The sequence below is a fragment of the Chinchilla lanigera genome, unplaced genomic scaffold (genome assembly GCF_000276665.1).
Source record: "Chinchilla lanigera isolate Chin_1 unplaced genomic scaffold, ChiLan1.0 scaffold00066, whole genome shotgun sequence".
Taxonomy (NCBI): domain Eukaryota; kingdom Metazoa; phylum Chordata; class Mammalia; order Rodentia; family Chinchillidae; genus Chinchilla; species Chinchilla lanigera.
The window spans coordinates 6631981-6644534 of NW_004955467.1; positions in this window are offsets into that span (position 1 = coordinate 6631981).

Sequence of the window (12554 nt, forward strand, 5' to 3'; positions counted from 1 at the left end):
TGGAGTTCAGCCTCAACTGCATAGCAAGGCCCTGTCTCAAAAAAAAGACAAAAAATATACATAATGCATTATTACTTCCTAATAATTTTCTAAGGGACATTTTTATTCTGCAATAAATATACTCAGGATAAAATAGTATTAATGGAAAAATACATTTGAGAAATAGTAATACTATATTGCTTACTAGAGAGTCACAATATATTTTATTAGGATATTTAAGAGTTCTGAGAAATCTTGCAGCCAGTGTGGCTCAGAATTAAAGTGTTTGTTCACAAGAGGACTCAATGCTGTCTCACTGAACAAAGTTTTCCCTCATCTCAGCGTTAAGGTGACAGGGAGGTCTTGGTTTTGATGCTGAGTATCAACAAACAAACAAACAAAAAGTAGTCATGATAAATAGGAAACTTCTTGAATTCAGCTCTTCCTTCCCCAGATAAGGTCCAAATTTTGCTACTGTGACAATATATTTTTTCATAAAATAATGATTTTTAAAGATTATTATTAACAATTGAATGATGTCATTTAGTAGGCAAAAGAGCTACATCTAGATTACCATTCACACAGGAAGGTAAAGCTGGACATCACCTATGAGCCAGCACTGTGTCACTGAATCACAGCTTCGGAAATGTAGGGCTTCACTGGAGGGGCACAGAGAAAGTGCTGGGCTTTCAAAATGTAGATTTAGGGACTAAATGTGAATTATTAGAAACTGAAAAGCATTTCAAGGTCTTTTCATCTCTGAGCACTTGTTTCTGCCCTGACTTTATAGCCCTGCTCTGTCTTAGTTTCTAGCTTTTAGTAACTCCCTGGCTTCACGTGTTTGTCTTGGCTTTGACTTATTCTTCTGTCTTAACTTTTTGCCTCAGCACCCACTCTCCTCAACTTGCTTTGCAATCCTCTTTCCACTTTTTTCCTTGGTTCTCCCTATCCTAGATTATTACCTGTAACCTGATTCAGAAACATATAAAGCAATTATTAGTTTTTTTATTATAGATGAATCACAACTAATCAGCTAGCTCTAATTTAAGGACAGAATAAGATTCTGGGAGACGAGAGTATTTTAAAAAATTAGATGTTTCCTCTACATCATTTAAAATAAAAGAAGAATCTTTATTTTAGGTAGTCTAATTTTTTTTTAGTTCCTCATATATTTAAAACAAAGCCCTAATCAAGAAATTGGCACGTATTGACTTGTGCATGTTGAACTGTCCTCTATTCATATGTAAATGTATGCACTTCGAGAATATAATGTTAAGTGAAATAAGTCAGACACACAGTTTAAATATTGCATTATTTCTCCTATATGAGAAACATAAAGTACATACATATACATATATATGGAGGGGGAGCAAAATGAAAGGCAAATAAATAGAAAGTTGGGAAAAGTTCACATTCTTCCTCCATTCAGCCTATTCCATTGTTTCAAAAATACTTCATATATGCTAATTTGTTTTATTTATGCTACTAGTTTATCTTAGTTCATTGAAAAAGAAAATTTTGTGTTATTTTCTGTTTTTTCTTTGTAAGAATCTTATTGGTCTATGTTTTATACTCTGAGTAACTCTTTGAGGATAATGATTCACAGTGTATCAACTATTATTATTCTCATTATTTTCATATAAAATTTTGGATTTTTTCATAAGATAAATAAATGGACAAGTGAAAAGAACAGACACTTTTCTGGAGAAGTACAAATGGCCAACAAGTATATGAAAAAATTTTCAACATCGCTGGCCATTAGAGAAATGTAAATTGAAACAATGGTAAGAGCCACCCTACACCAGAAAGAATGGCATTCAGCAAGAAGTCAAAAAGCAACAAATGCTGGCATAGCTGTGGTTAAAACTGAACCCTCCTACATTGTTGGTGGGAATCTAAACCAGTACAGCCATTATGGAATCAGTGTGGAGATTTCTCAAAGAAAGAAAATTAGAAATTCCATATGACTCAGCTATTCCCCTTCTAGGTATCTTCCCCAAAGAATTAAAGACATCATACTACTGTAGTAAATGCATACCAGTATTTATGGCAGTACAGTTCATAATAACTAAATCCTAGAAGCAGCTATTGATGGACAAATAGGTGAAGAAAATATATCTATATATAATGGAAGAAGTGTAACCTCTTGACATTTGAAGGAAAATGTATGCATCTGGAAAATATAACGTTGAGTGAAATACATGAGACACAAAAGCTTAAATACCATATGGTATTTCTCATTTGAGTAAGGCAAAGTACAAACAAAGGGCACAATAAAGGATAGATCTCTTACAAATGGGAAGGGGGCCAGGAAATCAACGTGAGGGGGAAGGGGGTGGACGGGGGAAGGGGGATGGACGGGGAAAGTGGAATTAAATATGCCATGTACAGCAACCTAATAACCTCAATGAATGTAAACATCATATGTCGCAAATACGAGCTAAGAATTATGGTAACAACAAGAATGAAAATAGTGAAAAGGGATTTAAAGGTGGAGGGAAGGAGTTGGGTAGAAAGAGAAGGGGATTTTTTTCTTTATCATATTTTCTGGTTTTGTTTGTTTGTTTGTTTTTTCTGGTACCGGGAATTGAACTCACGACCTCGTGCTTGCTAGGCAGGGGCTGTGCCGCTGAACTAAATTCCCAGCAAGAGAAGGGGATTAAAAAAGAAACAAGCTGTGTTATGACATGTACCTCTCCTCAGGATGAGTGTAAACTTCAGGTACTTCAAACATGTACCAATAAAACAAAAAATAAATAAAAGGGGAAATGAACGCCACTGTATGTGAGTATGCTTCTTTTAAGAGAAAGTATTTACACAGACCTCTTGGAATTCTAGCTCTGCCCCTTATAATCTAAACAACCCTGAACCAGTAACTGAACCTCTTTGGGTTCCAGTATCATAGAGAAAACGTTGAGGAAACAATGTTCCTGAGAGGGAAAATTAAGGAAAATAGTGAGCAAGAAGCATCTTGTATCTGGTGATTATTCAGTAAATATCAATTTGATTTCAATTTTAGTTTGTTTCAGCTATGGTTTTTCTTACTTCACTTAACTGTTTTTTCCTTGCTAAACATGTATCTCACAAAGTAATCAGTACTGACAATATATAAGGATACAATTCAATAAGAAATGGACAACTCATCCAATTTAAAAAAAAATAGAAAAGTCTTGAATTTCTCAAGAGAAGACACATTAATTAGCCAATAGCACATGAAAATATACATCACATAAATGCAAATTGAAACCACAATGAAATATTTCTTTAAGCCCACAGATAAAGCTACTGCAAAATTAGTGAGACTAATAATACCTAGTGTTGGTGAGGAAATGGAGAAGCTGAAGTTCTTGTACCTCGCAGGTGAAAGTATAAAATGGTAAAACCAGTCTGAGAAGCTGTTCTGCTCTGGATATTTACCCAAAATAAATTAAAACATGAGTCCATTCAAAGACTCTCATACACATGTGCATGGAATCTACAGTAGTAAAATAATTGGAATCAACCCAAATGCTCATCAACAGGCAAATGGATAGACAGTGTTACATGTTTAGATCTAAAATGGTCACTAAAGTTTCATGCATGCACATGTTGGGGCTTTTGGAAGGTGATTGGATTATGTGGGTTCATAGCTGGCTTGCTGTTAGGAAGTGGGAGCTGGTAGGAAGAGATAGGTCACCGGCAGTGTGGTTTGGAAGGGTTTCCCTTTCTTTCCCTCTGTACTTCCTGTTATCATGCCATGAGCCACCTCCCCTCTGCCATGCCCGTCTGCCATGCCCATCTGCCATGCTGTCCTGCCTCAGAGCCAGCTGAATATGGACTGAAACTGCTACAAACTGTGAGCCCAAGTAAACCTTTCCTCCCTTAATTTGTAGGTGTCAGGTATTGTGTCTCAGTGACAAAGTAACTGAAATATATCTTTACAACACAATGCTATTCAGGGATTTAAAAAAAGATTGAAGTACTGATTATATGCTACAGCATGGATAAATCTATTAAATGTGATGAATATAAAAGACATAAAGGAAGAAAAACTAAATAATTCCATTTATATAAAGTTCCAGCATAAAGGAATCTCATTTATGGTGAAAATTTTCAGCAAATAGCTACCTTTGCAGGCAAGGCTTGAGTGGGATTGGGACATAAGGAAACTTCTGAGATGAGGAAGTGTTTTATATCTTAACATGGGTGATGGTTATATACATAACTATATACATCAGGGAAATTCCCTTGATTGACTATAATTCAATAAAAACAATTTTTTAAAAGATTGTGGAGCCAAGCATGGTGTTGCATGAAAAAAAGATTGTGACATAGAATCCAACATGTACTTGTTTATAACATTTCATCAATACTGAGTTACATTTCCTTCACATTTTAGTATTTCTGAAGTTAGCATGTTCTGTAGAATCAGCAGCACATTGTAGTTTCATTGGCATTTTCTTTCTCAGAAGTATACGTAATAATGGAATATCTTAGATTCAATGAAAATTGGTTCTGTCTAAACTCTGTGTGTGTGTGTACTGGATATTCAACTCTGCCTCAGGCATGCTAGACAAATTCTCTGATCTCTGAGCTACACCTCCACCCTCTAAATATTTTCTGTCTAGCAAAATTCTTGCTGAAGTCATTACATCTAAATATTTCTTATAGAGTTCCTGCTTTAATAGTCCTTGAAGTATATACTCAGCCTACTGGGCAATCTAGGATTGCTCCAATTTTATGTCCTATAAAATTACCTTCTTTAACAACTATGACTCTCAGTCACTGAAGACTAACAGCCCCACAGCTCTACATCCTCCACAGCTGGAACTTCAGCCTCCGCTAATAGACTCGGTCAGTTCCCCCAGCCTTACAGCCTAGTCATGTCTGAGTCAAGCCTGACATTAGGCATGTCATGAGTCAGAGACCAGCAGAGACCACCAGGCTTGTGTAAAGGCAACATAGAGAGGAATTTATTGTGCCTGAGTGCAGGCAGACAGAGGCAAAAAGGCCATCTATAGGGAACAAAGAGAAGTGACCTTTTCTATAGGGTTTGAAAGAAGGAAAAGGGCAGTAGTTGGGAAGATCTTAGTAAACATCAGTGGTCAAAGTTTTCTAAACATCCAGTGCCTCAGTGTTTGAAGTCCTTGGGGCATCCAGTGTAAATGTTTGGGTGTCTGCAGATGTCCTGTGGTGCTAGAAAGATTCATGCTCCATCTTATCTCTTTTATGACATCCTGTGCTTGCTGAGGGCAGCACTCATGCTGGGGTTGTAGATTTTGCTGAGAACAACTGTAACTGCTGAAAAATAGGTTGGGTGCTGGGCAAGGCATGTTTGAGTCAAGCCTGACAGGTCTTACTAAGCCAAAGGCAGAAGAAAGATGAGTGTTACCATGGCTCTGTAGCTCAGTTACTCTTGCTGCCAGTCTCATTCTGGCCTCTTCCAGTCCTAAAGACTAGTTCCATTGAATGGATGCAAATGTCAAGAGAAATCTTTCTCTTCCCCAAAATTAGTGTGGAATATAACTCTATTTTGACTCACTTAGTATCTATTCTCAGCTTCGTTGTCCTATATCATTCTCAATTAGAGAGGTTAGAAAGCCAGATGCTACTATTTCCAGCTTCCTTGGTGCTTGTGGCAACCACATGGCATAGTCCTGGACTAGGAAATATCTTTGGAAGTCTGCTGATGCTGGTGAGGGCAGAAGAGACTTAGGAAAGCTTTTGAATTCTTACTACTCCACCTCTTGGTGTCTTGCCTTAAACTTTGATGTGATTCCTCCTGGAACCATTAAACAGCAGAGCTGAAGGACCACATGTCTAGGAGGGTAGTGTGGGAACAGAGAAACGGTCTCAAAATGCTAGTGAAATTTGTAATGAGTATTAATGATATTGTGGCTATTTTTCTAGGAGTCCTTATCTTCTATGATTCACACTAAAATATTTATAGATAAAATATGATGTCTAGAACCTGCTTCAAATAGCCCAGCAGGGACTGGTGGTCAAGTAAATGAAATAAACATAATAATTTTTGAAGTTTGAGATGATAGATAGATAGACAGACAGATAGATAGATAGATAGGTATAACTATTCTCTCTACTTTTGTGTATGTTTCCAATTCTCCATAATAAAAAGACTAAAAGGCCTGGCAGATACCACCTCAGTGATCAAGCTGAACATTACCAGTTAGCTGTCACAAGGTCAATATCTCTATGACAAGTAATTTTATGAAGCAATGAGGAGGGTATGCCACACACCTCTGTGGTATTGTGCCCTAAAATACACAGATCAGATTAATTATGAAAAATCATCAAACCAATCCAAATTGAGTAACAGTCTATAGAATATCTGAGTAATACTCTTCAAAAACTTACAAGCCCATGAAAAACAAGCAAGGACCTAGAAACTGTCCACCAAGATACCTAAGGAGGTGTAAAAACTAAAGGTAATGAGAACGAGGCATGGTGGTGCACACCTGTGATCCCAGCACTGGGAGGTTGAGGTAGGAGGATTGTCATGAGTTTGAGACCAGCCTGGGCTACTTACTGAGTTCAAGGTCAGCCTAAAGTGCATAGCTAAATCCTATCTCAAACTGGGCATGGTGGCACCTGTCTGTAATCCCAGCACTTGGAGGCTGAGGTAGGAGGGTCGCTGCAAGTTCAAGGCCAGCCTGAGCTACAAAGTGAGTTCAAGAACAGCCTGAACTGCATAGGGAGATGTTGCTTCAAAAAAAAAGAAATCCTGTCTCAAAAAAAAAGCAATGAGAATTTTGGACTGGATTCTGGAGCTGAGAAACCATATTTGTGGGAAAACTGATCAAATTTGAATAAAAAATGTAGCTTAAATCATGACAATATATAATATTAATTTCTTTTGATTAGTATATCAGAGCAAGAGGAAACTGGGTGAAATGGATGCAAAGATTCTTTTTACTGTTTTTATAACTTTCCTATGAGCCAAGTTATTTAAAAATAAAGAAGTTTATTTTGAAGAAAGTCTGAAAGTTCAGATTCCCAGTCTGAACCAGCAGTGGCTAACGTTCAGAAATAAAACAGGATTCTGCTAGGCAAAGGTCACTGAACTAGTCTATTACTTGCAGCCAAATAAGCATGAACTGATAAGGGTGTGTGTGTGTGTGTGTGTGTGTGTGTGTGTGTGTGTGTGTGTGTGTGTGTGTGTGCAATTAGCTCCTAAAAGCCTCAGGTGAGAGCAATGGCACCAAGCACCTTGCAGCAACTGGAGCTTAGTGCAGGGTGGAGATGTCATTCAGCAGAACTTACCTGCCCAGCCCCCACCCCACCTCCATTCCCAGTTCACATAAGGGAAAGACAGAAAGTGAGGAAGAAGAAATTGTCTCTTTGGGAACCTCCTCAAAGCAAACACTTAGTATAGCCACTTAGTAAGTAGTTTTGATACAAAACCAAGACACAGAGGCAAGAGTTCCCTTTTCAATTTCAATTCTTTATCTTCAATCTTTTCAGCTTCAATCCTTTAACTGTAATGAGTTAGTAAATATAATGGAAAACAAACAATAGCAACAAAACTATAAAATAACTACAAATAGAGTAATAAAAATATATGAGGCAATTATAAATAAAACAACAAGACTTTATAGGACATGAAAGAAGACTTAAATAAGTGGGAAAAAATCATTATGTTCCTGGGTATAAAGATACTACATTGCAAAGCTGTCAGTTCTTCCTAAATTAATCTATAAGTTAAATATATTGGCAATCAAAGTGCAAATGTAAAACCTAAATCTCATAAACTATAAAAAATTAGCTCAAAATTGATTGCATATTTTAATATGAAACAATGCACAAAACATTTACAAGATAACTGAAGAGAAAATCTTCATGATCAAAGAGTTCCTGGACATGACAACAAAAGCAGAATCCACCAAAGAGAAAACTGATAAATTAGGCTTCATCAAAATTTAAAACTTTGCTCTAGAAGAGAACTGTTAAGAGAACTAGGAGACAAGCAAGGACTGGAAAAAGGATTTGCAAATCACTTATTCAAGAAATAGGATAGGTTATTGAATACTCGGGGTCCAAAATAAAATGAAAATGTGTGACCCTTTGTTAAAAAATTATTAAGAATTTCAAGAATGTGACAGCAGAACACTAAACAAAGCATGGGATCCTTTTAAGTGTGGGACCCTACGTGACCACACAGTTCACCCTCCCTTGAAAATGCTCTTGCTTACTCTACAGAGAAGACCCCAAAAATTCCACCAAAAGTCTTCTAAATTTAATAACCAAATATAGTTGCACACCTGGATATAAAGTCAACACTCAAAAATCAATAATATTCTCACACACAAATAACAAACTCACTGAGAGAGAAATTATGGACACCATATCTTTTACAATAGCATTAAAAAAATGAAGTACTTAGGAATCAATCTAACAAAGGGGTGAAAGATCTCTACATTGAAAACCACAGTACTCTGGAAAAGGAGATTGAAGATGATATCAGAAAATGAAAAAATATCCCTTGTTCACTGATAGGAAGAACCAATGCAGTAAAAATGACCATACTCCCAAAACTGTTAAACAGATTTAATACAATCGCAATCAAAATACCATTAGCATAACTCACAGAACTAGAGAAAACATTCCTAAAATTCATTTGGAAACAAAAAACCCAGTATAACAGAAGCAATTCTGGGTAACAAAGGCAAAGCAGGAAGTATCGCTATCCCTGACTTGAAATTATACTACAGAGTTACTATGATAAAAACAGTATGGTACTGGGGGGAGAAAAACTGACCTGAGGATCAATGGAATAGATTAGAGGAAGAAAAAACAACTTCAAACACACTCAGTCATCTTTGTCAAGGAGGCTACACATGTTTATTGGAAGAAAAAATGTCTTTAATAAATGGTGTTGTAAAAACTGGTTTTCCACATACTGAAAACTAAAACTAGATCCATGTATATCACCATGCACTAAACTAAAATCAAAATGGATCAAAGATCTACATATTAAACCAGAAACACTAAATCTGCTGGAAGAAAGAATAGGTAGAACTCTTGAAGACATAGGTTTAGGCAAAGACTTCACAAACAAAACCTCCACTACATGGGAAATACTACAAAGGATCAACAACTAGAGTCTTATCCCATTAAAAAGCTTTGTACAGCAAAAGTAATCAACAGCGTGAAAAGACAATCCAGAGTGGGAAAAAATATTAGCCAGTTGTTCTTCAGACAAAAAACTAATATCTGGAACATATAAAGAATTGAAAAAAATCAGACCCCCCCAAATGTAAAGACCCAATCCAAAAGTGGCCATCTGAAATGAAAAGGCACTTCTCAGAAGAAGTACAAAGAGCAAATAAATACATGAAAAAATGTTCAACATCACTGATCATTTGAGAGATGCAAATTAAAATACTGGGATTCCATCTTACCCCAGAAAGAATGGCTATTAGAAAGAAATCAACCAATGACAAATGCTGGAGGGGCTATGGGGGAAAAAGAAATCTTCTCCATTGTTGGTGGGAACGTAGACTGGTGCAACTACTGTAGAAATCAGTATGGAGATTCCTCAAAACCTAGGACTAGAAGTCATATTTGGCCCAGCTATTTCCCTTCTGGGTATCTTCCCAAAAGTATTAAAAGCATCATACCACAGCGATATATTCACACCCATGTTTATTTTTTTATTTTAAAGAGAATAAAAAATAATTTTAAAAAATTAGAAAAGAACATATAAAGAATTTTTAAAAATCAGGCCCCCAAAACTCAAAGACCCAATCCCAAAATGAGCATCTGAGATCATGTTTACAGCAGCACAGTTTCTAATAACTAAATCTTGGAAACAACCTAAATGCCCATCAACTGACAAATGGATAAAAAAAGATGTGGTTTTTTTTTATACAATGAAGTACTACTTAGCCATAAAGAAGGAAAAACTTGAGACATTTATAGCTAAATGGATGGACCTTAAGACCACACTCTTAAGTGAAATAAATTGGTCACATATGTGTAAATATTGCATTGTCTCTCTGGTGGGAGAAACTGAAAGTGTAAATAAGAACCAAAATGTATCGTAGATTTTGTGAAATAGGAAGTAACTGTTCAAAGGGAAAGGGGGATGGGGGATGGAAGGGAAAAGAAAAAAAATTTTTTAAAGAGGATAAAATGGAAACAAAGCTAGTAAATAAGAAGGGGAGGAGGAGGGAAATGAGAAAAAAAAGAGGAACTAAGTTTTACATGCACAGGTACAAATTCCCTATGATGAATGTGATTATTATGGATATCTAAATTGTACTAATAAACTTGATCACAAAAATAAATAAATAAAAATGCTCCTGCTAACAAAGGATATTTGTTAAGAATCCATAAAAACTCTCAAAATTGAAGATCAAGAAAACAAATAATGCTTTTAAAATAGTTTAAATGATTTGAACAGACATTTTGTTCAAGAAAAAATGTTGGTGGGAAGCATGTGAAAAAACGTCATTAGACATTGGAAAACACAAAGTAGACCTATAATTAGATATCACTATTGCTATTAGAATGATTTCAATTAAAGATACTGACAATACCATGTGGTGGAAAGGATATGGAGAAGTTAAAACTTTTGGTACTTTTTTTTTTTCCAGTACCGTGAATCGAACTCATGACCTTGTGCTTGCCAGGCAGGCACTGTGCTGCTGAGCTAAAGCCCCAGCCCCGAGAAGTTAAAACTTTCATACAGTGCTGGGAGGAATGCAGTGGTATAGTGACTCCGGAAAACAGTTTGGCAGTTTCTTACAAAGTTAAACATAGGCACCCTTCAACCCAGCAATCCCTATTTCATGATATTTATTCAAGAAAAATGAAATTACCGTTCATACAAATACCTCTACATGAATATTCAAGGAAGCTCTGTCCACTATGGAAAAAACTTTTTTAAAAAAAGGTGGATCATGCATAAACTGTGGTAAATTCATATAATGGGATAGTACTCAGCAATAAAAAAGAACAAATTACTTATATAGTAAAAAACTTGAGTAACTCTCAGGGCATTATGTGGAATGAAAGCAACTTCAAAAGTTATGTACCATATGATTCTATTTATGTTATATTCTCAAGACAAGACTATAGTGACAGGGGACAGTGATTGCCATGGGTTAGGGTTGGAGGAAGGTGTGACAATAAAAGGATAGTAGCACAGGGGAGTTTTTCTTTGTTGATGAAACTATCTTCATCCTGATGGTTTTGGTAGTTACACAAACCTATGCATATGCCAAAACCCAACAAAACTGTGCATTCTTCCCCCCAGGTCAAAAGTTTCACTAAGTGTTGTTTAATATTTGTATTATGATTTTTAAATGGAACTTGACAATGCTAATATTAAAATAAACGCTAAATATTAATGAGAAAGTTCAGCTGAAAGAAAAACACATAAGAATAATGAAAATACTTAAACATGCAAAAAGCAGTGTGAAGATCCGTGCTACTAGATTTGCAAAACATTCTATAAGAATATCACAACTATTTACATAGCATTTACATTGTACTAGGAATTATAAATAACCTAGATTTGATTTAAAATATACAGGAAAATTTTATGCAAATACTTGTCACTTTACACAAGGGCTTGAGTATTAACTGTTTTAGTATGGCGTTAGGATGCTGGATGCAATCCCTCCTGGATACCAAAGGACAACTGTATTCAATAAACAACTGGGAACTAACAGACATCTATCTTTTTAAAGGAAAGTTTAATTTGTTCATTACTCTATAAGTAAAAATGAATTTTTACATATAAAAAATTCTGCTGCATTAAAAAAGATAATCTAATTGTATAAAACAAAATTATAAAATTATCTTTCAGAAATATGTGTACTTGTATGCGTCTACTGAACACAATAATGTTTGCTATAAAATTTTAATAGAGAAGAAAGGAAGGGAAGAAAGAAAGAAAGAAAGATAAAGGGAATGAACAGAAAGAAAGGAATGTTCGCCAAAAGTTAAGTAATGTACATTCATGTTATGGAGTAGGTATATCAATAAATGACATGAAAAGATTTTTTTAAATGTGGAACAAATATACAGCATGATTGTTAAAGAATTTTTGTATGTGCCTATTAAAACTGCATACATATGATCTAGGGGCTGCACCCCAAACTTTTAACAATGAGAAGGAATGGAACTTTTGCTGTTATAACCCTACTTACTTATATAATTGATTTTTAGAAGTTTACCACTGTAGACAGCAATGTATTATTTATTATATTAAAAAAACTAATTTTACTACCATGTAATCAGCTCAAGGGAAGAAATCTGAAAAAAGTGACTGGGAAAGGGCTCAGTCAATGTGAGAAAGGCTGTCACAACAGAAGAGACATTAGTTGTAGGTCAGGCCAGATCCCTCTTGGCTAGCAGACCTTTTCATTCAGGCCAGATTTGTCTTTTGCTATCCAAGGCCCCAGTTCCCCAGCAAGGAATAGTTGTCGAGGAATAAGAGACTTCTAATCTTCAGGGTTAGTGTGTTTGAATTTTCCAGTCGTTTCTAGAAGGAAGGAAGGAAGGATGGAAGGAAGGAAGGAAGGATGGAAGGAAGGAAGGAAGGATGGAAGGAAGGAAGGAAGGATGGA